A 27,662-nucleotide genomic window follows, 5' to 3' on the forward strand; every position below is an offset into this window, starting at 1 on the left:
TTTCATGTTCGAAAAAAATTTAGTTCTTGTCAGTAGAGCCCAAACGTAGTGGACGATAAATCGTCATCATCTGGATTGAATCGACTGGATCTCGTGCGTCTACCCAGTCGTCTTTTAAGTGAAACAGAATGTAAGGAATTATCATATTACTCTCAAAGAATGCTTTCGTAATGTAAATGATTAGCATGAAGACCTCCTAAGGCCTCGAATATCCGTGGCTCAAATACCTGGGATGACATAGGTGATGCTTAATGTTTTTTATTTTAGAGAAATCAAAGGGTTTCTACAGTGGCGGCCAAAATTAAGAGTGGTAGATCGTGTTCTTGACGACAACAAAATATTTTCGAACAGAAATTAGGGAATTTTTTCCTTCATTACTGAAAATTTTGCATTAGTATCTTCGGCGATATCGAAGTTACCTTGTTCTCGCCGTATTGAGACAATTGTCATCATGAAAATTTGTTCTCCTTTGAAAACAGTCATATCCATCTCGCATAAAACAAACGGTTTTTAAAGCTAACAACATAAACTGGCATATTATTTGTAACAGTATAGTAGAGTATTGCGATTAACCGTAAGCATTTTCTAGTAATCAGTACTGTTCCTAGTAATAACTTTTAGAATTTTCACAATTTTCGAAAGTTCGATGAGAACGACTTGTCGGATGTGTGGTTTCCCAGTGTATAGGTCACTATTTAAACCTCACCTAATGTTCTTTCTGGTAGCACGATGACGTACTAAAATAAACGCTCGTCATGACGTGACACAGGCGATCCAGATACCAATGAATTTGTAAGAATCATGTTCTATTGTATTCTTGATGAACGCTTTTAACGCTTTTTAAACGGATTCGAAAAAAGGCACATACATTCGAGTCTTCAAGATTCGTGGGGGATCTGGAGAATTAGAATGTTCCATTCCTATAATTACTTAACGCGCTTATTGTCTCTAAATACTATAAAACAAATGTAAACACACTCACATGCGGTAGCTAATACAGATTTTAATTGCTATATGCAATTACTGGCTTCTGTTGCTAGTTTCGAAAAGCGTAATATTACGTAATGCTATCTATGACGAATGTTTATCACGTGAAATGGCAATCAAACATGACATCATCTTATCAATCTGATCTGCTTACCCTTATGTTTACCAACACAGTATGACATCATTCGCAATTACAATTCAGCAAAATGAAAATGAAATATGTCCAGCTGTAACTGAAATATAAGAAATATCATAGCAAAACCCGCTCATGCAAAATTCAAACTGCAATAGAATCTCATTACACTACCTCCGATTTTTCAATATTCTATATGAGAAGGCTAAATTTGAAAAAGTACCATCTAGAATTTTCCAAACACGTACTATTCGAATTTTGGGATAGGAATTTCTTTTTGGCAGAAGATAAAAATAACATTCACTCGAAATTTCAGATTCACTCGCCAGTTTACGCTGCAATGAACAAGTTTATAGAAATACGTAATATACATGCATACAAAAGCTTCGGCATGCAGAAAACTCGTTTTTGGAATTCAGAGATGGCTGACTCGTAGCTAACAATTATAAAACGAAGGTCGAATCTTTTTTTTTTTATAATAAAGAGTTACACTAAGTGTAAGGAGATTATTAGGCTTTTCGAAGTAAACGTGGAATCAATTGTGCCTTTGTAGTGGAAACATAATTTAATGTTTTTATATAGATTTTCTGAGTGGCAACACGATTTAATGTTTTTGCATAGTTATTAAGATTTGCTGCGTGGCAACAATGAGTTAAAAAGTTGTTAGCTTTAGTGTTCCATGATTATTTTTCCTGTAAGCCTTAAAAAGCTATGTTATATTTTTATGTTCAAAATATGTAATATGTAACAAATAAATATGAAAGCTATATGAATACGTTGTTTTTAATGACTAAGAAGAAGCATTTATTTTAATTATAAAACCCTCTGGATGTTTTGTTTCGATTTTTAATTTTTCTTCAACTCCTACACCGTTACCGGAATTTGAACTATAGATCTGCGACAATTCGCTTGCTACACGTGCCAAACATTTGTATTACGAGAACACGTATGGGAAAAGGCGATAATTCTTTACGTTCTCTTTCACTAAGGGTAAATAGGGATAAGTACGAGACACAATGGAAAAATCCGCACAATGGCGAACTGCCCTCCTAATTTTAACTCGGAAGCCGCTGTAGAGGTTATTACGTTTTCTCAAAATTAGAAAACATGAAAAATTCTGCCGGGATTGGAACTAATGATCTTCCAACAGCTACAGTCTGTTACTTGCTTAAAATAGGCATTTTAAGGCCATTGTCAACCTTCACATTTCTGATCGTAACTCGTATCGTCATCACCGCACACTGCCCTCTGTTTGCAAGATGATCAGCCGTTTGTGCCCCGCTTACTTCTGCGCATGGTGCAAAGAGCATCGACTTTGGACGAAGCATCGGTGAGGGACGTCATAACCACTTTCTCCGAAATTAATCTTGATTCAGCTACCACTTTCTTGATGTAGCTCGATCTGGAAAGAACCAGGGACTCGCCACCTGTCCTCCAACACCTGAGAAATGGACCTGTAGGGCAGTGAAGCTTTGAAGTCTAAGCAGGCATACTTTAGATGGGCGCATAGACCCGAGAGAGGCTCTGCGACTGCAGCGAGATACAGAAAGGAACGATGTCTGAGACCTCTATGTTCACCTTTTCAGGGATTCATTCCACCTTGAGTTCACTTTTTATGGACGATAACTCTAGTCCACATAGGGCTTATCTTGTGGACGATTTTCTTGAAACTGAGATATTAACAGATGGATTGGCCAGCCAGATCACCAGACCTAAACCTTAGAGAACATGCATGGGACGTTCTTAAAAATCAATTCCAGCTCGCGACTGGTACGGGGACTCCTAAACTGCCTCATTTTCAATGCAAAGTCCTTCTGTGAGAGTCGTATAACTGTTAAATTAACCATACCTCCTATTATCCTCTTTTTGTTGGATCTTGCGACCTCTGACATAGACCTACCTGCGCCAGTGTGTCTTACGTACAATAATGCATGTATAACATGATTGTTGTAAGATTTATTTTTCTATTAAGTCACCTTATGTCTAGACCCAATTTTATTCAAATTATTTGTCTATCATATCTGAATATAATGGATCAAAAGTGAAAATTCTCTTAATTTTGAACACCAGTGTAATTAGATCTTTGTTCAGATCAGGGATTGAATGGGTCGAATTGAGTGGTTTTAATAGCTTTCTACATGTGTATCATTAACATGAACAGATTTTTCTTAGAAAATAATCCAAGAAGACAAGCCGCATAAGCCCGTGCCATTAATAATTAATAATAATACAGCACTAGTGAAAATAATCCCTATTTCCTCTAGGTTCCATTATGATACGTACAAAATCTGATCTCGAATGAAGATGTCAATGACAGGAACAGTCTAGACAGAAGGTCATGAAAAATAGAAAGGACATTTTCAAACAGAAGTGCAGCGATCACAATCAAGCGGCTTTCCAGAATTATTTCAAAGCTCGGGATAATGCAAATAATAACACTAATCCCCCCTTTCCGAAATTAACCCATTGAAAAGTTCTTTTAACTGAGCCTCAACATCCCGTCAGCACATCATTAACGGGACCTACGAACCAACGGAAACAAAGCGAGAAGATTGCATTCACCATCAACTGAATTATATCGGCAAATTCCACCAGTTATTAACAGTCTCTGTTGTTTCTTTTGATGCAAAAAGAATGGCAATCATACTGGAATAAAATGTGGTCACCCCGCAACCTCAAATGGAATGCATAATAGAGTCACAACTTTTTCCAATTCGAGTCAAGGTCCGTTCTACTACGGATTGAAGAGACGGAAAGAAAGAACAAAAGCGGATGAGAATGATTCAGCGATGCACTTTTATTTTCAATCGAATTATTTCAAGTTCGGAATGCAGGAGCAGTTGGTTCGCTTCCTCCGAACAACGGCTCACGAAAGCGTCCTTCGATAGGTGAAAAAAGAAAAAGTAGGCCAAATGGGAATTCGAATTTCAATTAAGTCGCTGTTTTAATTATGGTTTATTTAGAGCTATACAATGCTACTTTGTGTGTAAATTTTAAAAGAAACAGAAAGGTTAACTATACAATATTTTCAATTGTTTTTATAAGAAAGATAAAACAAAAAATTCTGAACGAGAGAATGTACCGATAAATTTTGGAAATACTAAACATCTGTATCACTTTCCATGTTAATATTTAATAATGATGTTCCGATTCAGGCTTTCCCCAACTCAGCCACATACGTACCCTAGATCAGCGTTTCTTAACCTCTGGTACCTGTACGCTCAGGAGTACGTACGTAACGTGGTCTAAGGGGGTACGTCCTCTTAGATCAGCTTTTCTTAACCTCTGGCACGCTTACGCACAGGAGTACGTGACGTGGTCTAAAGGGGTAAGCGGAAAAAAGATGTTATGGTGGACATTAGATATATTGGACAATAGAGAAGAAATAAAAATAGATTTGCTGTCACTTGAGTTACAATTTGAGAAGAAACCCTTCATCTCATTCTGGACTGACTTGAAATAATATCCTGAAATATTTAGCAAGGCGATTGCTATTCTGCTACCGTTTATAAGCACCGTATTTCTAGTCCTACAGTCTAGTTCGAATTAATTACAAGAACAGTTTTTCCAGCGTAAGTTCGGACTTGAAACTGTATTTTTCATCTTCCGATGTGGATTTTAAATTACCGAGGGCTATCAAATAGCCTTAAGTCTCTACTGAATGTGATCTTATTTTTTTATTTAATTATATGTGTAGATTTGTCAGTGTACACTAATTTGCATAATTGGTAAAAATAAAAATGTCTCTACATTATAACGCTTTTACTGTACTTGTACATGTAAATGTTAGTAATTATACATGATAGAGGTAAGGATGGGGTACGTGGAGCAGTGATGATAGGCCAAAGAGTAAAAAAAAAACGCTCAAGATACGCTGCCGCGCTGCCCTAGGTAGTTATTATTTCCAACTCAGCTCTTCTTTCTTACCGTCGTATAAACGCAAAGGAAAGGGAGTTTACGACTCTTCACCTTTCGGCTCTTACACCAAAATAATCACGTGCTTAATATCATCCTAGTATTTTTCTTAAGGATAAACATTTTAAAAGGAGTATCCCCCCCCCATGTTAGCTTCATCCGATAAATTGTACAGTGGCTATGATAGGCGTTCGTTCAAAACCTCAAATTGTATGCATATCGCAAAAGATTCCAAATTAGGAAACATAAACCTTCGTTGTTTTTCCGTCATTCAGATTTTTCGAATTCTAATTTAGGAAACTGTTCAATGTTCTGACTAGAATCTTTGGAATATTAGTTTATAAATAAAGCGATCATTTAAAATAAATAAATAAAATAAAATGAAGCCACTGTAGCAATTTTAAGGGACCTGGACAATCAGTATCACTTTTCAATTTTCTGGAGAGAGTTTAACATGCCATGTATAAAGTGATACGTACGTTAATGCTTGAGATAATCCTTGGGAAGAGAATCCTTCGTAGAAGACTTCCTAAGGGAAACCGGCTTGTATTTCATGTCACATAAGAACCATTTAAGATTCTTATGTGACATGTGTTTCGTATTCCAGAAAGGAAGGGAAGGTATTGAAATCCAAACGTGTTGAAGATCTACCAGTTGTAATAGAAAAATTCTTTTAAGTTTAGATCACTGACTCCAGCTTCTTTTATTTATAAAAAGTGTAAAAACCACCGACTGCATAATAAATAAAATGAGAGGATATTTTCGGGTCGAATTCAGTTGGGAATCAAGCAACTGAATCCTTCTTCCTGAGTCTAAGTTATATAATTATAACATTAAATGCTGAATTACGGATGGGTCGAATCATACAACACTCTCTAATGGCGCCATTAACGATCACGTAATTCAAGGTTCAGTTGCACTGTTATTAATTTTGAAGATAATCAAAGATTAGAAACAGTTTTGTTTTTGAAGCAGAGTCTTAGATGAGACATAAAAGAAGTATGAATAATAACAACTTTCGGGTTACTTTTAATTAATTCCCTCGAGTTCTTAAAAGTATTAAATAACTAATACATTATAAATATACTTAAAGAAAACGAGGAATGCAAAGTCTTATTGCGTAAAACCGTTATATATAAAGTATCACAACAGATATTAAAACTGCATAACATCCACTATCGATTATTTCAAGTGAAACTTCAGAATCCTGCGGGCAGTAAACAGCCTGTTCTCTTTGACTTTTGGCATAGTTGTCGGAAAACGAAGTCATGTGTCACTAATTTATTGGATTTTCGTGCTTGCACCACGAAAACTCTTATAAGCGAAAATAATGCTGACGTATCGATTTCCAGAAAGTATTTGACAAGATTCCTTACGCATGGCTCTGATTGTTAAATTAGGGACAGAATACCGGGACGAAAGTGAAGGATAAAGAATTCAGCTAGAATTTTATGTCTTATTTCACATACAAATATAAGCATATAAAACAGCTCTCACATTCTCAAAATTCTTTACTTTTTAAGAATCCTCATTTCTTGTGTAAAAGAAGACATTCAGTGATAAGGCAAGAACTAAAACCTACTACCCTATTCGGTATGGTTCGCTATGCCACCACCATACTGTTGAACCCAGATTCGAACCTGTAGGAGATATACTAGAAACTTTCAAATGTATAGTATCTTTGTGGCATGGAAGCAGCTAAAATAATATCGAAATAATAATGATAGGGGTTGCGGGGAAGAAGACCTCTGGGTCCATTCTTCAAAATATTCTCCACCAAAATTGGGATAGATCTGGGCAAATTCATACAGTGGTCATGACTCCTCTTTACGCAGTTGCACAGTAATCACTCATACCAACATATAGTATTGTCACCATGATTCCTTCTTTATGCAATTGCACAGTACTCACCCATACCAATAGATAGTTTATATATATCATACCTAGTATCACTTTTCCGCATTTTTTGTCAAACTACAGTGGGAAATGAATTCTAGGACAGTGGGAAGTATGGATCTAAACAAAAAAAATCACAGCAATTTCCCAAAAAAATAAATAAATAAATAAATAAATTAAAAAAAAAAATAACAGTCCCTGTTTTTCGTTACCTATCAACTACTCAAGGCTTTGGCAAACGACAGACGCTATCTTTTTCTTCTTGCCCACAAACAATTCACGAGCCTGAGTTAGGTCGTGTTCTGTTCAGGAGTTTTAGTTACACCATCATCAAGAACTGGACATTGATTTTAAATTAAAAGACTTATTGCATTTTCAAAGACAAACAAACAATTTTCTTTTTTCAAGAGAAAACTACTCAGCTCACCTCGCCTTAAATTCAATACATTTAGCGGCACGTATTAATGGAAATATTCGTGAGATCTCTGTAAATTTCAAGCAGATTAACATAGTCAACGTCAAATTGAATTGCTGCGGAGAATTACCTGAGACTGGAAAAGAGGAATGACCTAACGGAATCCATTAAAAGTTGTTATTGAAATGTGTATAATAAATTAGAATTAATGTGAATTGCGCATAATTATACAGGATATATTAAGCGTGTTCACCTTCTTGACCTATTATCTTTTTGAAGCAGACTAGCTGGCTTGCGAAAACTTCAAAACTGGCACAAGTGTTAAACCCAAGGAAAAAAATCACAGTGACTACTTACATTTGCTAGTTTTTCTAACAGATTTTCTGCTTCAGATATCTCCGCAAAATCTCACTGGAATTAATATTAGGGTTGAAAGACTGCCACACTGAATCGCTCTGAAAACATTTTGGATATCGATGGAACATAACATTAAGCTCACAATGTTCATCCAGGAAACCTAGATTTGAATCATCCCTAGGAATGTTTTGGATTCTTGCATGTAAAACGGAGTTTCATGTAATGCCTCGTCGATGCCCATAACCTCTCAAGGCGGTTTAGTGTGGCTGTCACACAATCCTGATATTAATCCTAGTGACTTCACGTAAGAATGCAGGAGAAAGTCCACTTAGGAAAAACTAGCAAATGAAATAAAATTGCTATTGGCCATCTTGACTTCCAATGATAAATGAGGATTTGTATAATAAATGTATCATAAACCTGAGGATCTCTTTGGAAAAGGTTATACAAGAAGTGAAGATTGAAGTATTACAAATTAATCATATTCTAGGGAGTATTTTAACGCCAAATTTTATGTAATATCTTGTGAATCTTATACGGCATTTTCCACGTATAAAATTCTTTGTGATTAATATATGAGAATAAGGGCTTTAAAGAAAGCTTATTTTATTGCAATTAGGATTCCAGTACGAAACTTTCCATTTCATTCATGGGTTAGTTTTAGTACTATGCATACAGCTGATAAATACAAAGCCTGGCCTGCACAGCACATGCATTATGTCAAAAGTTTCGGTAATGTAACCGTCCTCAGGCAGAAAAAAATAGGTGTTTAATTTTTGTAATGTAAAATATTTCTAATAATTATTAAAATTATTTTCGTCATATATTTGATATTAATTTCCAAGAATAATTTTGTACCTGTATTCACACTCCCTCAGGCTAGGAAAAATATCTTTCAGGTACTAATTTATATAGCAGATAATAAAACATATGCGCCCATTCTGAAATCACTTGTAACGGTTTCTTTGAAGCTTGAGACATTTTTTTGAGGGCATACGTATATAATTATCAGAAAGGCTAAAAAATATCAAAAACTTATTACTAACGATGTCATAAATATGTAAATATTTTTCACACTAAGGATATTTCGGTCTTTTATTTATAAAAATTTCCTCATATTCTTTGTTCTTATTAGAAAAACGCTAGAAAAACGTAACTATAGTACTGGAAAAAATTAAGTCCTTACACTAATTTTGGTTTCATAGCAAAACTCTACATGTACATATTTTGAGGAACACATGGCAATGTCGCTCAAAATGCCTTTTTTTAAATATTATTTATTACTATTATTATCATTTTTAATAACTCTAAACTCAATCTACGGTTGAATTTTGCCTGATTTTAAATTTCAGATCAATGTGATGCAAGTTTCCCGCACAACGCAAAATTAAAGCCTCTCTGTTGTAATTTATGTAAATATTCGCGTTTATCTGCTTGTAGTATTTTGTTGTATAGGGTGATTTTTTTCGATACTAGTCCCAAGAAAATGCTAATATAAGGCTATTTGTCACATTTTGATCATGCATTTGACATATCTTGCATGATGAAAAACATTTGTTGATACTACAGCATTAATTAATAACAGATGCTAGAAATATTCATTATCATCACTATTCAGGCACAGCCGCAGATGATGTTTCTTGTTTGCGAAATTCGCGTCGAATATTGCTTTCCGATTACTCTAAGGTGCATGGCTGGACAACAAGCTTTTCATTTTAACGCGCTCTATAGGGAAAAAGCAAAAACAAACAAACAGGGGCTGGCTTGAGTCAGGAAATTTTGTAACCATAAATATTTCGAAATATAATTATTGTATAAAAATTTGCGCAACAAGAAATATTTTCTGAATTGAACGAAATTTTACATATGTGAGTGCATCGTCGATATAAGTAAGCGATTACAATATCAAAGCAAAAACTGCAAATGAATTAATTATATTGGATCTCTCTAGTGTGAGTACTCGATGCGATACGAGGAAGCATTGAAGGAAGGCATACAGGTCCTGTATGGTGTCCTGCCTCATCTCATTTCACAGTTGCTGCAAGCGCACTTTTAATTCGACCAAACTTCTCGGCTGTCCAACTTGTTGTCCCAAATAATGCCAGACATGCTCAATCGGTGACAAATCTGATGATCGGACAAGCCAGATAATATCAGATAATATAGATCAGGTGATAATGTGGTGGAGGCATTCCTCTCTTGCTGCGTGAGGCCGAGCATTGTTCTGTTGAAAAATGTCTCCTGAGAGCCCTGTCGTATTAACGAAACATACTGCTGAAAGAAGTCACGAACGTACCACTGGGCTGTCATGGTGAAATGAATCAATATTAGATGTCAGTTGGTATCGTATACAATAACACTTCATGCAGTCACACCAGCTGCGCGAGCGGTGTATAACGAAAGCAGGGTTGAGGCATTCGCCTCGAGCCTCCATACACGTCCACGATTTTCATCATGGCCCAAACTAAAACTCGATTCGTCACTAAAGACGACTTGGTTCTATTCAATGGCAGTCCAATTCCAGCGAGCGCGACAGCATTCTAAATGGAGGCGATGGTGGCTGGGTGTTATTGGCAGCACGTGTAATGATACTAAACGTCCTTCAGCCAGGCCCTTCATAATGGTATGGGCAGATCCAAATTGAAAGTGCTGCCTGTGTCCGGTGATGCAGCTGGCGTTGGGTGTGCGTGTCGGTAGATGACGTTACGGTCCTCTCGGCTAATGGTCAGTCAAGAGCATTTTGAGACTAGCCGCCATGTATGCGATCTCTCATTCGCTCATTGGTCCTAATATAATCTCGTAGTTAAATCAAAATGACTTAGGTGGCGGTTACTGGTCGAGCTGACCACTCAGCTTCCATTATTTGGATGATACTTACCATAACCCGATCTAACTCGAACTTGGATAGCTGATCATATTGTCTTCGATGGTGGTGTAACGGCATCAGTAATGAAAAAGGGTACCTCTGTATAGATTAAGTACAGAAAAAATTCCTTTGTGTGTCTTTTTCTATGTATCAGGAAGAACGAATTTCAACACCTTCTAGTGGCAATACGCAAAGTGCAATCCCGTTATGTTTCCAATCATCCTCACAGCTGCCTAACACGTACTTTCCCGCCAAGTTCCGTTGCAATCAGACAGTTATTTGATACTCAAATTTTATTTAAATATTCTAAGATAAAATTTTTATTTTATAATATTTAAATTCGTATTTTACTTGTTCTAATAACGCCCTAATGGTGTCACCTTTTCAGGGGAATTTCACACACACACACATATATACATATCCGTTTAATAACTTGATGAATATTAGCATTTTCTTAGGTTTAGGACGAAAAAACATCGTATGTGTGAGCTTAATATTATATATTTCGTATATTTTTTATTTATTATGTATTTTGTATAGCTTGATTTTGAGGCTCACATTCTAAGGTTAACTAAAAATTTATATTAACTGAAAAAGATCTCCTTCTATATTAAAAAAAAAAAATATATATAAAAAAAGGGGAGAGGAAAAGGAGACAGAGAGAAGAAATTACATATATGCCAAATTTTTGACACCTGTTTGAATTCCTGAATGTCAGGCTTGTGTCTCACAGCGGGATCATCCTGTCTAACGAAGCATTCCCACTGGCTACAAGGGAGGTCGTTCTCGGGGATGCGCGTTTATTTATACCCTCCCCCATTCGCCTGCGTGCGCGCTCATTATTTGGCGCACAGAGCGGTGCGTGACGAACGCGTTTCCGCCATATCGCGCGTTCTGCTTTTACATCGCCCGGGCGAAGAAATTCGGGAAGCAGGGGGTGAACTTCACGTTCCACAGCACTCATTCTGCGTTCGCGCCGCTCCACTGAGGATAAGCCAGAAATACCAATCAAATATTAAATAGTTGCCCAGTTTGGGCAAGGAATACTCATTATGAACAGCATTCGCTGTATTAAAATGTACTTATTTCTCGAGAAAGCGGCGAAATGATAGCAGGTTATTCATGCGAAACAAAATAAGAGATACAACAAAGATAGTGTTTATTTATTTCTGATCACGTGGCATTTCCATAACCAAAACAATTTTGCTAGCAGGCTCGAAATTACGATTGTGCGGTGGAGTGGTTGCATATGTTATGTTTGAGTGCCTTGAATTATAAATGTATATATCTTTTTTTTCTTCTTAATTTTCTTATCAATTAATTTGTTTATTTCTTCTTTAAATTAATCTTCAGGAAACATCATCTAATGAATATAGAATGTAATTTTAAACTCTAATTATTTTATTTTATTTTATTTAGGGCAATTCTGTCTCTGCAGCCGCTGATCCAGTCCGTGATTTCGCTTACACACAGTCATCTTTTACTTATTTTTTTTTTTTGCAAAGCTAAAGAAGTAAGCAATTTCCACAGCATGCAGAATGCACATCAAACGAAAACAGGCTGTGATTTAGTAACAGTGCAATAGCTCAGGCCCGTCTAGTCTTTTCAGGGGCAATTACTATTATCAGATACGCAAATGAAATTGGGATCGATGTTCAGATCAAGCACAGCTTTGATAGATAGCACTTTTCCCCCTTTCTTTCCATCCTCCCTTTTTTGTCTTTTAATCAGTCGTTAAAACCGTGCATGATTACTATACAGTACAAATAGAATACTTTCTCAATGCTGTATTGTTTCTTGAGAATTAGGTTAAAATTTAAGAATCATACACCTTCATTTTTTCCAGAAAGAATACCGTAAAAGTACATATTGTTATTATTTTATTTAATGTTAGTACTATTTTATTGTAAGTCCTTTCTCAATTGAATTTTGCCGTTTTATATACAGCGAATATAATGTATCTAACGGGCTGCGGCCAAAGCAAAAGTTATAAGTTCTATGTACACCTGAAAAGAAAATGCATAAAAACACTTCAATATGAATGAAATCAGTTTATGCTTTCCAAGCAACAACCATTTCGTAAGTAATTTTTTTGTTGCCAAACTAGGAAACAAAAACTTTTGACACTTCACGTTCATAGGTATACGTATGACGTAATCATTTAAATTTAATGTAATATAACAACTTTTCTCAATATGAATAAAAGTATTAACATGGCTATTATCCTAACCTGAAACAAAAAAGTTGCCAACAACAGCTATTTATTTAAAATGCTGACATTAACGAAAAATTTTTGACGTACAATGAATGACGTCACGTGCAGTTGCGTGCTTTCTTCAACGTCAGAATATGACATTATAGTATAATAATAACATGTTTAATTTTTGGTGGTGCTACTTTTATTTCAGATTTTGTAAAACTTACAAATTTTTTATTACGATTACGATTTTATTACTCTACAATTTGAAAGCGAGCAGTGGCAACACTTTTCAAATAAAGCATTTTTATCTATGGCGCGCGACTATTGCCACTCGAAAAAAATGAGTTCGAAAATTAGCGTTTTCAGAGTTTTTATTTCATAGTTCGGCTGTTTAAAGTCGTGCTTGCTAAGATGAGAATGGTCGAAATGGCTTCCCACGAAGAATCCAAGGATATCCTCTCTTGAAACTGAACTCCCCGCCGTTCCGAAGTTGATGATGCCACAAACAGGCAGACAGAGGCGCACAGATTTTGTTTAATAGTATAGGTAGATTGTTTCATCTTTATACCTATTTATTCCTATTCATGCATGTTAATAGAAAAAAAAAATGTTTCGTTTATAAGACGTTTCATCCCTCGGCTTATTCAGAAGCCAAGGGATAAAATGTCTCTCGGCTAACTTTGAAAACGCTAATTTACGAACTAATTTTTCCAAGTCGCGCGCGATAGATAAATAAGAGTCCAATACTTTTATTTAAATTATTATTATTATATTTAGAGATAAACACTAGTATAGGTGTGATCGTTATGATTTTTAATTGAATTCTTATCAAATTTTTAAGATTTAAAAACTGGAATTATTAATTGTTTTAAAATATCAACATTTTAACAAACTTAAAATAGGACAATGAGATTAAATTTGCCTAATAAACGCAGCGAAGACGCATTAAAATTCTCTTAGTAAAATACATATGTCATTAAACTAAAATTTCGATTATACATTTTTCTCGTTCATACGCTTCTCCTTCGAAAGAAGAATAAACGAAGCTTTAATGTAGAGCGTTACATGAATAGGAAATTATACATGGCGATCGATATTACCTACGTGTTATTCTCGGAATGAGACTGCATTACGGAGACATTTATTATATTATTAATTTCAGTTTTCTCCAAAATATTTAGACCAGGGGTTTTGAAATAAGAATTCAACCCTAGGGCAGAGGGGGAGATTTAGTTTATGAATACTAAAAACAACTTTTATACAAGTTTTGGTATTCATCAATATTTTATATACTTTTGCCTGTTTAATTTATAAACAGATTAAAAAATAATCTGAATTTAAATGTGTGTGTATTTTTCGAATTTTTGAAAGAAGGAGCGTGTATGAGCATCTAGCAGTGGTGATAAGGATGCATGGGGCATAAAAAGTGCATGGGGCACTGCTCTAGATTGATAACTCTCATGTGTCACGTCCAAATGAGATGTAAAATACAACATTTTGGGCCAAACGTAAAAGGCAACAGAATAATATCGGAATACCTAATTTTTAAGCGAACGGTTTTTGATGATCATGAGATGCAGACTCAAAAATTCAAAATGAAAACCTAATTAAGAGAGGAATCTTCATTCAAATATAAATGTAACGAAAATACGATTTCTTTTGACTTTGACTGACGATTTCTTTTGAAAAGCCAAAGCACGCCTTCGAAAATGTTTACAGACCACAAATGCAGAGACTGCATCTGCATTTTAAAAACATCACGTTTTCCAGTTTAAGCATATGAAGATCGCTCTCACGTGCTAGTGTTTCCACCTGCAAATAGGACTCTTATTTCATTCATACTTTACGTAGTTTACTTCCTAAAGAGGGGACTCCAGGTGAGATTCGAACAGCAAAGGCAGGTGGCTCTTCTCCATGGCAGGTGACTACACCAATTTAATTAATAAGGATAATTTTTACTTGACGATGAAATACGCGATTTTATTTACGAGAGTGGGATGGATAGTTTACGAAATGCCAGCAAAGCAAATGCACTCTCTATTAAGGAAAACACCAGTACGTTAAGACTGGCAGCTTACCATTTTATAATACAGTCGATGTTACCGTAACACCATTTCAGAATAAAAGAAAGAATTAATAATAATTCTAAATTTGCAAAATTTTGATTACTGTAATATCTTACTGAGAGTGGGGGGGGGGGAAGGAACAGAATTTAAAATTTTTGAATCGTCAATTGTATCAGCATGTTAAATTATATTCAAATTCAGTATGATGATGTATCAATGGTTCACTTCGGGGGAAAAAATGCTCTAATTACTTATTATATTTATAAGTCAATATACATAAGTTAACATTCATAAATTCTTCAGTGCTTCATATTCAAATAAAATTATTAATAAATTACAAATCATTAATATTGTTAAGGACGATGTTATTTAATTTTAAAGAAAATTATGTAATCTTACAGCACCAAACATAACTATTATACAGCGCCACCATAACAAAATCTGAAACCTCAGAACCAGTTATTGTACAATATGAAATCAAAGTTCAATTTTTCTCTTCCCCCTTTTGCAATAACTTTTTTATAATCCCTGCAGGCTGTATCGAACAGAAGGAAATAACAGTAATTACCACTTCCACGACCCTTCTCAATACAGGATGCGGATTCAGATTTCAGTTTTTCTTCAAGCCGTTGGAAATATTCGTGCAACTCGAAATGATGCTAGATTTTCGATTAAGGAACTGGAAGTAGTAAACTTCTCGCTGTTCCTAATTCGAAACAGCCTTCACTCGGAATGGTTAAAAATAACCCATCGGAATTGGGACTGAGGTAAGCGTCAAAACAAACCAGGGGAAACGCACGGTTTATGGTCTCTCGACGTAACTTTCGAACACTGTATCAACAATGCGGCTAAAATTTTAAAATGGAACTTCAGTTACCGCAACAAGATCTACAAGCTAGAACAATGTTAAACCAGGGTGCATAGATCGATTTATTATGGTTTGCTCGTTATTTTATTCAGTTAGTTTTATTACTCGAACTGCAAAGTAGCGACTTATTCACAGGATCGACGCTTCATAAAACCGGCACTGTTTAAGTATACACGGCATGGAATCGACATCCACATACCAGAAACAATATTTACAAGTCTACAATCAATAAAATAAAAAAAATTAATAATGATGCAATCATGAAGAAGAGGATTAATACATATTTTTCACCTGCAGATAGTCACAGGCATATAATCGACATCACCTGGGATCGACAACAGCATACCTTCCCTAGCAGGATTGACACTGTGTACAAGATCGACATTAATGTAAAATCGACATCGACTACCACAGACACCGGTATAGGATCGACGCAAGTGCACAAGTGATATTACGTAGAATCGACACTGGCACAGGATCGACAATGCCATATAATGACAATCAACATCACGTAGGGTCAAAACTGGCATAGGATTGACGTAAGCATAGAAACAATACTACGTTGAACGTACACTGTCACAAGATCAAGATCGACACAGGCACAGGTTCAACATGGCACAGATCAACATAGGGGATGATTTCATACAACATACGATCGACACAGGCCACACAGGAGATCGATACTGGCATACAATTGACATTGACCTAAACATACATAAGGCTTAGAAACGGCAATGGCACATAATCAAAAGAAAAATGATTTGATTAAATTTTGTTTTTTATTGTGTCTGTGTAGGATGCAGACAATATTTACTATGCAGTGTCGATCTTGTGCCGCTTTTCCACAATTAGCAATCCTTTCTTGCATATTTAATGTATCTGGAAAACGCTCATTTCAGTTGATGTGTCTTCGTATGCCTCCATGTTTCAAGCACAGTAATGAGAGCAAAAGGCTAAGAGACTCAGTTTTTTTTTTTTTTTTTTTTTAATTGCTAGAAAACGCGAATTTTCGTTGCATTTTTATTGAGAGGTACATAAAAGACGCATTTTCTCCGGTGCAGCTAGAACAAGATGTCTACTACTCGACGATTTTTATCTTTCGTTTGATAAACTGATTTGAGCTTTCGTTTGATAAACGACTTGCTGCCATGGCTTTCTTCGTAAATTTGACTAAAAGTCACACCTTTTTTAAAACGTAAATTATATTGCTACACATTTAGACTAATGTAGACTCAGTATTCAGTATTTCTCAATATATAAGACATTGGTAAATCAGCTTAGGTTAAGTCCTTAACGACTAAACAAGGAGTTCAGAAATAAGTTTGGTGTGTACAGCAAAGCGCATACGGGCTATCTGCTTAAGGGAAGGGATGCCTTCGTTGAGGACTTTCTAATCAGAAATAAGTGTCTGATTTTCGTCCTCATTCGTAAGACTAATATAAAACTTCTAGGAAAGGGTCTCATTAAACCAATGCTTGAATACTTTGCCGCAAGAGCCAAGAAAGCTTAATTTATATTTTTTATACAGATTTCAAAAATTTACACCGAAAATTAAGTTGCTTAAGAGACAACGCGGTTTAATATATTCACAAGTATTTCGGTAGGTATTAAGGTTGTGTAAGGTGTCGAGGTAATTTTTAGCATATATGACTGATTGAAAATAAAAAGCGTTAACAACTCACATCATTGAATTTAAATAGTTTCTCATCTTTGACATCCCAGTGATATCTACTAGGATAGTAAACTCTCCAAATAGAATAACACCCCTAAATGCCTGGATTCGCTTTAACTTCAACGTATTAAATTCCACCTACGTTTAACATTCAGTAATGGCGCAGGATCACAGACTCATAAAACATAAATGCAATTGGTTTAATCAGATCGTTGAGACTCCAAATAATTCTCTTACATTTAATTTGATGTTAAAAGGAAAAATGGCTGAAATATATAAGGTAACAGAAAAGGAAAGCTAAAACAATGCATAGCGTAAGTCAACTTACCAACATTTTAAGCTATAATAAGGTACTTTTTTACTTTTACTGATCGACTGACAGCTTGTCCAGCATAGGTTTGGGCGCATATTAGCCTGATTAAAAATTTCGAACTGTAATTGTAATAACAATATTATATTCATATGATTCTACTCTGAATTTAGCAACTTTACGGCGTAATATCGGCAAGTGGATACGATCAGCGAAAGCTGATAGCTGAATATTATTTTTCATTGAGACATTAAATATTAATCAACTTTCTCAAAGAATTTCTCCAAAAGTCATTATCATAAATTACACAAATCCAAATGATTGGTTAGAGGATGTAACTTACTTAACCAAGATAATAGAAAATGAACGAAATGATAATAAAACTCCAGCAAGGATTCGAATTCTGCAGAAGAAATGGATGTTTGTAAGTGTCTAGAGTCAGTGAGAGGCACTTAAAAACTGACAATCCGAAAGTCCTCTCGAGTGGTTTGTGGTAGAAGAAGAGAGGTGGGAGACTTTCAGACCGCCCCAAGGGTGCTCTCTATCAGACTTGGAGGTGAGCTGCACAGTGCTGTACAACCCGCGCACTTCTACCTATCCCCGCTTATTTATTCTGGTTTTCCTCATGTTTAATGTGCAGACGAGCAATTTTCCCTCGAAAGTCCTCCACGAAGACTACTTGGGCTTCAGAGCCTCGTGTGCTTAGGCATATTCATATAACTAAACCAGCTAGTATTATTTATAAATTAGAAAGCAGAAATTCGCGAGATTTATGCAAAAATTGAAAATTGTGGATTTAAAAAACTAGTCTATTCTCTAATCAAAAATTTCATTGTAATCTAGCCATGAAATTATATTACAAAGCTATATCAAGCGACAAGATTTTTGCAGATACAAAGCTAATAATAGGCAGGCAATGAAACAGTCGACAGAAGCTATTCATATCAACCAATTCAAAGCAAACAGCAATCACATGCGCTTCACCACCAAATTTCATGCATATCATTTGTGTGAAGCAACTCATTCAAGTGTGAAAGGACATCATATACAATAAATAATCGATTAACACGGAAATATTCCTTAGCCTGTATTTAGAAATAACCGATCAATTAATTATCTGTCAGACCTTCAATAACTGGTTTCGAAAACAGAGGTGCAAAGAAGCCATAAATTGATTGCATTGCTCACAACTAGGTTGATCAACATAGTGATAAATTCATAGCAGCAGATAGTAAGTGATGTAAGATAGAAGAGGTTTCTTTTTTTCCATAGATACTTGATCTTAATCAATGCTGGACTGGTCAAAGCAAATAACTTTGGAAATGATTTATACAGGGTCACAAGTGCTATGATATCGCAATGAGATTCTAGGCTACGTCGCCGTAAAAAGTGGCGCAAGTTCTCAGTGCAGAAGAATTTCCATTTAATAACGCATTTATCGTTAAATACAAATAATAAAACGTAGAAAGCTTGTGTATAATCCTTCACTCACGTAGAATATAAGCGGAAGAGCGAATTTTAAACGTAACTGATAAATTTTCCAAAAGAAATAGTAGTATCAAAACAAAAAGTAGCTTTTATCGGATTGGATATTTTAATCCCGGCATTTAAGGAGGTGGATGTCTTCGAGGAGGGCAAAAAACGGCTTGTATTCACGTTATGGGATTATCACATTAGCTACTCGCAAGACTAAAGAAACGTATCCGAGAAATGGGTTTGTTCCACTAAACCGAAACAGTTCCGTTCGACGATGTGTTGCGGTTACGTACCCGGACATTTTACTACGATGGCGAATATGTTTCGTTTCGCATAGCTGTCTCGGAAGGGCAGATGTACTTCTGGAAGGTTTTCGCGTAAGCCAACCAATCAGATTTTCTGGAAGTGAATATTTCCAAAAATGTTTCTTTCGACGCGCAGCAGAGTAGTTAACAAATCTGATAGTTGTTTTACATATGAGGAAAACCACGAAGACGACCTTGCTGACTGCCTGTCAGCCGGGATGTGAACCCGGGTTGAACTACCAGTGTTCAGCTGTTATATCCATTCGGAGATCGGTGAGAAAACTCGTTAATATAATTTATTTATCCTATTTATTCATTCATACGTTTTATAAACGTTTCCGCCATTCTCGTGAAACCCCGCCAATGTCTAAGTAGTTAGGTTCACTTAATACTGGTGGTTTGATCCAGGGTCGAATCCAACGGGCAGGCTGCATGGTTGCTTTTTGTAGTTTTCACATGAATATGAGGCAGTTTCTCTTAGAGGGTCTCCCACAAAGGTATCCGTATGCTTTGCTTTGTTCCTATCTCACAATGCCTGAAACTTTGAGTGAATCTGAGGGATACGTTTTTTAAAAATAAGAATTAATTTTAAGCTCACCTACTATATATATATGATAAATTCAGGAGCAGGAGGAGGAATTTGGATGGCGTAGAAGTGTTGATCCATAATGACTATGAAATTGGAGGCGAAGGCAGATTAAATCTTCATTTCATTTTCAGCAACATGTTGCGGCTACACACAAGTCGGCACATTAAATGTGCCTGTTCCAAAAGGCTTACATTTTTGATAACTTTGTAGCAAGAAAGCAGCAGCAGACAGACAGCAGTCTAACTAGGCCAAAGCGTGGAAAGCAAGTGCGTAATGTTCAGAATGAAATCTTAAGTCAAACTGAGTTAGTTTTGGTTCTCAAAGCATTTTGATAGGATAGTTAATATTGCTGTAAAATTATTATTGGCTGCTTGAGTTTTAGTTCAATTTACATCACCAGAATTACGTAAGAGTCATATGACATCGATTTTTCTCGAAATGACGCAATGCAAATAGATTTTGCTATTTTTAGAATAGAGAAGGGAAATTAATTTGCACTGCTAATTTTAATCTTTTACATATTCTTTATATTTCTTACATATATATTTACATAAGCACAATTTTGGGAGCACTAATGGTAAGAATTCTGAAATGTAGATGCGTAGAAATGCTGATTGCGAAGCTACTTGAAGCTTAAAGCTTTGACCCATATTGAAAAGGAACGAGTCGAGCCGGATTAAAATTCCATATTTATTTAAATTCACATTGGTGGTCACAATTCACTTGGCACTCCAATCGTGCCTATTTCCAGGACAATTTTAATACTATAGCGATAGAAGCGAACATTGATGATTGCAGCAGCATTCTCAGATAAAGAAGATACATAACGCACAACGAACATATACGAAGATCACAATGAAAATATAATTTTTAAAATTATAAAACAGCATGCACTAATAAATTTGTTTACACTATTAAGCCTTTTTTCAAGCCAGAAATGACTTACGTTTATAGGATCGACGTTGCATAAAACTGACATTAGATAGGGTCGCCACTACGTAGAACCATGATCTGTACGCGAAACGCAAAGCGAATTATGATTCTTATAACGAGTTGGAATTTTTATAACGAGGACCGTTTCAAGCGTAGATCTATACAATCTGCGCTTGTCAACCATATTGAATAAAACGGGAAAGAATATAACATATCCTTATTAATTCAAAAAAACATTTCAGCTTACGATTACGAAAATAAAACACGTCGGCAAGACCTTCAAAAATTCATTTTAGTATGAAAATAACTCCTACAGAATCCTCGAAAGGTTTAATATGAGGCATAAGACAAAAAAGTTCTTTCAAATAAATATGAGCTCAACACACAAGTTCTTTGGTATCTACAACAAATCTCCTTTCGACCACAAATTCATTACCGCCTCAAGGTGTTGGAGGATCCCAAAATCTTCCTGAAATTTTCTGTTATCTTGTTTTCCTTCTAAAAAAAAAAAAAAAATGCGCGCCACGGCAAGTGATAAGACCGCTGAACACTGACAGTTCGACCTGGTTCAAATCCCGGTGAACGGGACAGCTGCATAAGCGATTTCGTGATTTTATTCTTGCGTAACGCGAATACGAGACATATCACTTTAGAAATTCTTCCACGAAGGCATCCATTCGTTCTAGGGCAAATAGTCCTAGAGTGCTTTGCCTTATTCTAAATAATACAATCCCAAATTTCATTTAAAAAAAGGGGGGTTGTCTTCGAATGCTATGAAAGTATCCAGGATTTCAAACTGTCTACATCGGATCCTGCTGTCCTGCGAACTCCATACCTCATAGAAGTAGCTATTAGGACAATCGTAGTGAATTTAATACCAGAAGAAACTATGGTCGAAGAAATTTTGTCACAGTTTACTTCGTATTGATGGTAGGTAAAGCACATGGCGGTAATCCCATGAAATAATAGATTCATCTTATAGGTCGAATATGCACGGGTACTGCATGATTGTCCATGTTCTTCATATCACTATGTACACTGAATCATTTAAGCTTATTCGCGGAATTTTTAATTTCTGAAAAATAGCGTATTTACACACTTTTTCGCGTATTTTTTCAAGACTATTGTCAATTCTATAATCTAGTGAACTGCAAACAAGAAATTTGACATCAATGCGCTGTTGACTGGAACAAGTGAGGCAGAAATTATTGTTTCTGTAAAATGTTACTAAAATTTTGCAAACTACATATGACAGAAGACAGCAACAAATGGAAATACAAGGTGGAAAATCATACACACACACAAAGAGTGAATTCTTCGACATAATAATAAACATTTGTGAATCCTTAATGGTTGCACAGGCATACAGCTACGATGAGCTTTGACCTACCGCTGGGTTTGCTCCATGGACGAATAAATAAATAAATAAATAAATAAGCGTAAAGCGCCACATAAAAATAAAAGTTTTATGCGAAAACAATATGTATTATCAAAACAGGAGATGATAAGAATAATAAGCATTGAATAAATGTGTTCTATATATTCGCAATTCAGATTTAAAGCATATCATTTGTTATGCCCACGTTAGATCAGCATAATACTTTTTCTGTTTCTTACTAACTGGGACTGAAGTATTTCGATATTTTGCAATTTCTAATTACATTTTTAATTACAGGTAGACAGTATTTATTTTAGTTATACTTAGTCAGTGCCTACCAGTTTTAACGTTTAGTATAATGAAATAAATCATTACTCATGGAAATTAGTTATCGCATACGTTACAGATATAAATTTAAAAGATTGCATATATCATAAACTTTTACAGTCTAAATGTACGAATAGGAATATTTATATACTATACTTAATAATAGTGTAAAAAATCTGGGGATCTTAATTTAGTTTCTTACAAAATTAATATGGCCATCAAGAGACCATTTTTTAAACTGATACGAAAATTTCAAAATTGATTACGATAGCTAATTAATTTACTTCCACAATTTACTTTTTTATTGCAAATTACTAGAATTATGATAAGTTTATATACTTTTTGCACCTGTTCGCACAAATTAAACATGATGTTCGTTAGAACAAGCAGAAAAAAAAAAAAAAAAAAAAAAAATTTATAATACACAGAAACTGGGAGAAAAATTAAGTCATTTGGGGGGGGCAGTAGAATAAATATTTCGCTCATTCTTATTTATTTATTTTTTTAATGTAAGCGATGCTTTAGAACTTTTGATTTAAGAAACATATCTTGTAATATCAATGAATAGGAATTACAGAACAAAATAAAATACCACTCACCGATACAGCAAACAACAGACGAGAAATTTTCACCAAAAAATGTATTCGTAGTATTCACAGAGAGGCAAAGACAAGGAATGCTTGTTATCCCTATAATGCTTTCGTTAGAACTGATGGAGTCTGCTCTTGCAGACGATCAGAATATCGGTTGCCTAGCGACGATGGCAACGCCGCAGAACATAATAATATTTTCTAAAAGTATCGTTTTCATTTGATGAGAAAAATTTTAGAACTTTTCACTTTGTCCAAGAACAGTTTTGATTCAGAGAACACAAAGATTTATCTTCAAGATGGAAACATTCATATTCCATGTCTCGTTAAGTCATGGTTACGAGAGATAGCCATGTTTTCTTCTTGGATTCCGTCCAAAAAAAAAAAAAAATGTTCCGCTCGCAATTTTCGTTCTGGATTTACCGAATTGCCGAAAGTAGGACATAACGTGTGTAGTCGTCGTGTCGGAAAACGTCATTTCCTGCCTTGCACTAATGAACAGCTAAGCTACTGGAAATAAATTTGCTTCGAAGTACCCTCCCCACTTCTAATAAGACTGTGACGTTATTTCCAATAAGAATTATGGAACAAATCATGCGGTTAACTGGTCAAGTCGCAGCTTTCGAAAATGCCATTCTTTCGACAGTTTTTGCGCCAATTTGAATGCGAACTTTTCGCGTTTTACGCAATTTCATGTTTTTATCTGGAAATATTCATTCATCAGGAGCAATAAAGAACCGGGCAGGATTTCTAGTATCATTAACAAGTCTTAAATAATTATACAAAAAGAAATGATTTTAAATAATTTTGCTAATTTTAAAGCGGACTGAGGAATACGTATACGTTTTAGATAAAGCAGAAAGTGAACATTTTCACAACATCTATACGGCATGTATTTTATTTATTCTTCGTATGTTAACGATATATCACTTACAACTCGTATATCAGTGGGAAGACCAGTTGAATTTTGCCTTTTGAAAAACAAAATCTATTTTTATTTATTTTTTATTCGATAATGAGTATGAATAAAGGGAATAGCAGGGGGTATTGAACAAATTCGAAGAAGAAATGAGAAGGCTGAATTTAGAAAACACGGCAGTGATCCCAAAAGGGTTAAGAAAATTATGGGCTAGATGCACTGCATATAGAAATTAAAGAATTTCCATGCGAATTATTGATAGAGTTAAACCAGTTTCCTCCTAGAAAGCAAAACGAAATACAACAAAACTTCTGTTAGACAATCACCCACGATTCTAGGTAATTTAAGCTTTTATAGAGATAAAGATTCAACATCGTTATTTAAATATATGTTCTAAAACATAACATATTTGTCACTTTCAGTCATGAGACAGACCTCATGGGAGGTTTCGTTACGTTTCAAAGCTTTCATCGCTCTAAAATTCACCTTAGGCAATTCATAATCTCTATCATTCGCATTTAATTTATATATCACATACGTATCCCCAATAAACATTACTCGTTGGTAATTTCAGTTTTGAAAACGATTCAGTAAATATAAACACGAAGAAAAAATTTATTCGGCAAATATAAAGATATGATTTTTAAGAATGTTCTGAAAGAATTAAGATTTTAAGTAGCAGCACAAAGTTTTCAAACACTGTGCAACTTTTTCTGTACCTATATACATTCGTGTGAAAAATTAATAAATTAATTATTTGCAAATTCTGTCTATTTTAAAGAGAAATATTGAACCACAGGTATTAATTACTTAGCCGAACAATTACGCAGCTATTCAGAGTTGAATATGTAAACGTAAACGTGCGTGTCTGCGAAGCTGTGATTGTGGAGAGAATATAAACGCGCTCTCAAAACGACTTCATTTCAAACGCTGCGCATCTCGAAAACTTCATTTTAAGGATATTTTAATCTGCTGACTTTCATCCCGAATATTACGAGATTTTAAACAATAAGCACGAAAAGATTTATCCGAATAAGTGCAAGAATTAATTGACCATATAAACAATGGTTTAGTTAGTATATAAATTTTCAATGACTATTTTCCTCTATCTTTTCTCGAGCTCAGACAATTTATCTCGACGTAAGATAACCTAGTTCGCTAAAGGCTATAGCAATATTTCTCTTTAAAATGTGAATATCATTAACAAAGAGGTATTGGATTATTCTTCCAAGCAACATTTGATGGTTTGCTGAGGCGTGTCCTTCGGCGAGTCAAAAATCCCTGAAATGTAGACTTCCCTCATCATGTGAATATGATAGCGTATGATCTGCTAGCATCTGGTTACGGCCTAATTACTGATCATCTGGTTACAGCTATCTAGTTGCTACTAGTTTATAGTATGTGTAGTCTGATTAAGGAGGTTACCAGGAAACTTCCTTAACCTCCACATCCACAAAAGTCTACCCGGCCTTTGTATTTGCAACCGTTCGTCGTCCAATCACAAAAATCTTTTAAAGGACGCAAATATTCTTGTTTTGGCATTTTTAAATTTAAAGAAATGAGTTTTCTAAAAATTACGAAATCTAACTTTGTATCTAACTTCTAGTCACTATGCTTAGGAAAATTTTGTACCCATTATAAAAAATAACGCACAAAAAAGTTTGACTCTCGTACGACCGAAATTACCGAGATGTAATATTTGATATTAAAATCCAAGATCATATTCAGGGGCCGTACACAAATTGAAGAGCGAAATGTTAGCATTTTTATATAACTAAAAATAAAGTATCAGTTTTAAAAAGGTTTCTGATTTTAAGAAATAAGTGATGAGCATTTTTATGCAGATTGTGAAAAACATAGATCAATATATATATATATTTTAAATAAAGAAAGTTTTTATTACAGAATCTTACAGAATTTGTGTCCTAGAAAATACTCTTGGGCTTCAGTATTGTCACTTAGTAGACTCAAAATATTATTTGCATTAATTAAAACTGAAAAATATTTGGACTTTAAGTAATTTTTTAACGATTACCGGATAATGATTTTAAGTTATAGAACTTCACGAGAATATTAATAACTCGTTTTCAGACTTCAGAAAACTTGCATAAAAATTCTTTCAGCATACCAGATGTAACAAAATTATGGACTGAAGACGCTAATAAATCCCGAAAGAATATCTTTAAATGGCATTTAAAGGGAAGATATGAACCTCGAATTATTATAATTAATTTATTAACCGACCCCAAGTGACATAAAAATTCTCAGATTTTGAAATTATACATCTCGTTCAATTTTTCTAGTACAGAATTCAAACTTTTTGTGTTTTATTTTTTATAACGAGTACAAAGTATTGCTAAACATAAATATAGAGACCAGAGGAACGTATAAAAAGTTAGATTTGTAATTTTTACAAAACTGATCTCTTTAAATTAAAAAATTGCTTAGACCTGGATTTTTGCGACATTAAAAAATATTTTCAGTTAAAAGTATGTTTCTACGTCAAACGACTGCGAATATAGGACATTTGTGGATGCGGCTTACATGCTAATGAAAAATAATAATAATAAAAATTAAAAAAAACAACTGTTCTGGAGAAAATTTGTAATACTTAGAGCCGCAGTAAGTATTTGAAGAGTATAATAAATTAATATCGTGCTCGTTATGCGAACCGGGCAAGTCAATCATGTTATCTAATTTTTTCCTCCTCTGCAGGGAAAAGCTATTTATTTGCAAATATGCAATTAAACAATTATACGGAGGTCATACATTTAAACAATCACAAACAATCACATTGGATTTCTAAAATTTTTGAGATGTGCAGACTATTTTAGCTTAGCAGACGATTTTTTTATTGGCTAATTGCAAGTAGTTTATCGGAGAATAAATTATGAGTAGATGGAAAAAAAGTTGTTGCGAGGACATTATCGCAACAATTTTTTTTTCTTTTCTCAAGAATTTCGGTGGTTTTAAAGTGGAATTAAATCAAGAAGAATGCATTCAACGTCTACAGTTAGCATTTAAAAATGAAGGTCCATCTGATGCTACTGTGTTTAGATGCTTTACAGAGTTTCATAGAGACCTCTTTTCACGATGAAGAACACACAGGAAGGACGTTGTCAGCAATAATCCCGGATTGTGTGTCTGCCAGACGGAAAATGCTAATCGATGATAATCGCTGCACTTACCAAATGATACAGAAAGAACTTTGGATTCGCCGCCATACATAAAATTATTCATGAAGAACTGCATATAAAAAAAATTAGTTTGCCATTGAGCACGAAATAGAAGAATGTGTCAGAATCAGTAAAGAAACCCTTAAATTACTAAAAGATGGAGTCCACCACATTATTCCTAAAATCGTAACTTGTGGGGAAACGTACGTATAATTTTTTGGGTATACGTATAATTTATATAATTTTTTAATAATTTCGCTCTAACATGTCAAAGACGCCAAGTA

General features: G+C 34.8%; 1 protein-coding gene across 6 annotated transcripts in view; it reads right to left on the reverse strand.

Moving 5' to 3' along the window:
• The window catches only part of LOC118195739 (uncharacterized), a 482,995-nt gene that overhangs the window by 262,834 nt on the left and 192,499 nt on the right, over positions 1–27,662 (reverse strand). For 2 of the 6 annotated variants that reach the window (XM_085806503.1, XM_085806496.1), the window contains exon 1: positions 23,293–23,447. The exons of the other annotated variants lie outside the window; for them this stretch is intronic. The gene's annotated coding sequence lies outside the window, so the exon portion shown is untranslated. Of the gene's footprint in view, positions 1–23,292; positions 23,448–27,662 lie in introns of those variants that run through there. 6 annotated transcript variants of the gene reach the window in all.

The sequence above is a fragment of the Stegodyphus dumicola genome, chromosome 12 (assembly GCF_044657685.1).
Source record: "Stegodyphus dumicola isolate Sdum_Otavi_A_Nest chromosome 12, ASM4465768v1".
In the NCBI taxonomy this organism is placed as follows: Eukaryota; Metazoa; Arthropoda; class Arachnida; order Araneae; family Eresidae; genus Stegodyphus; species Stegodyphus dumicola.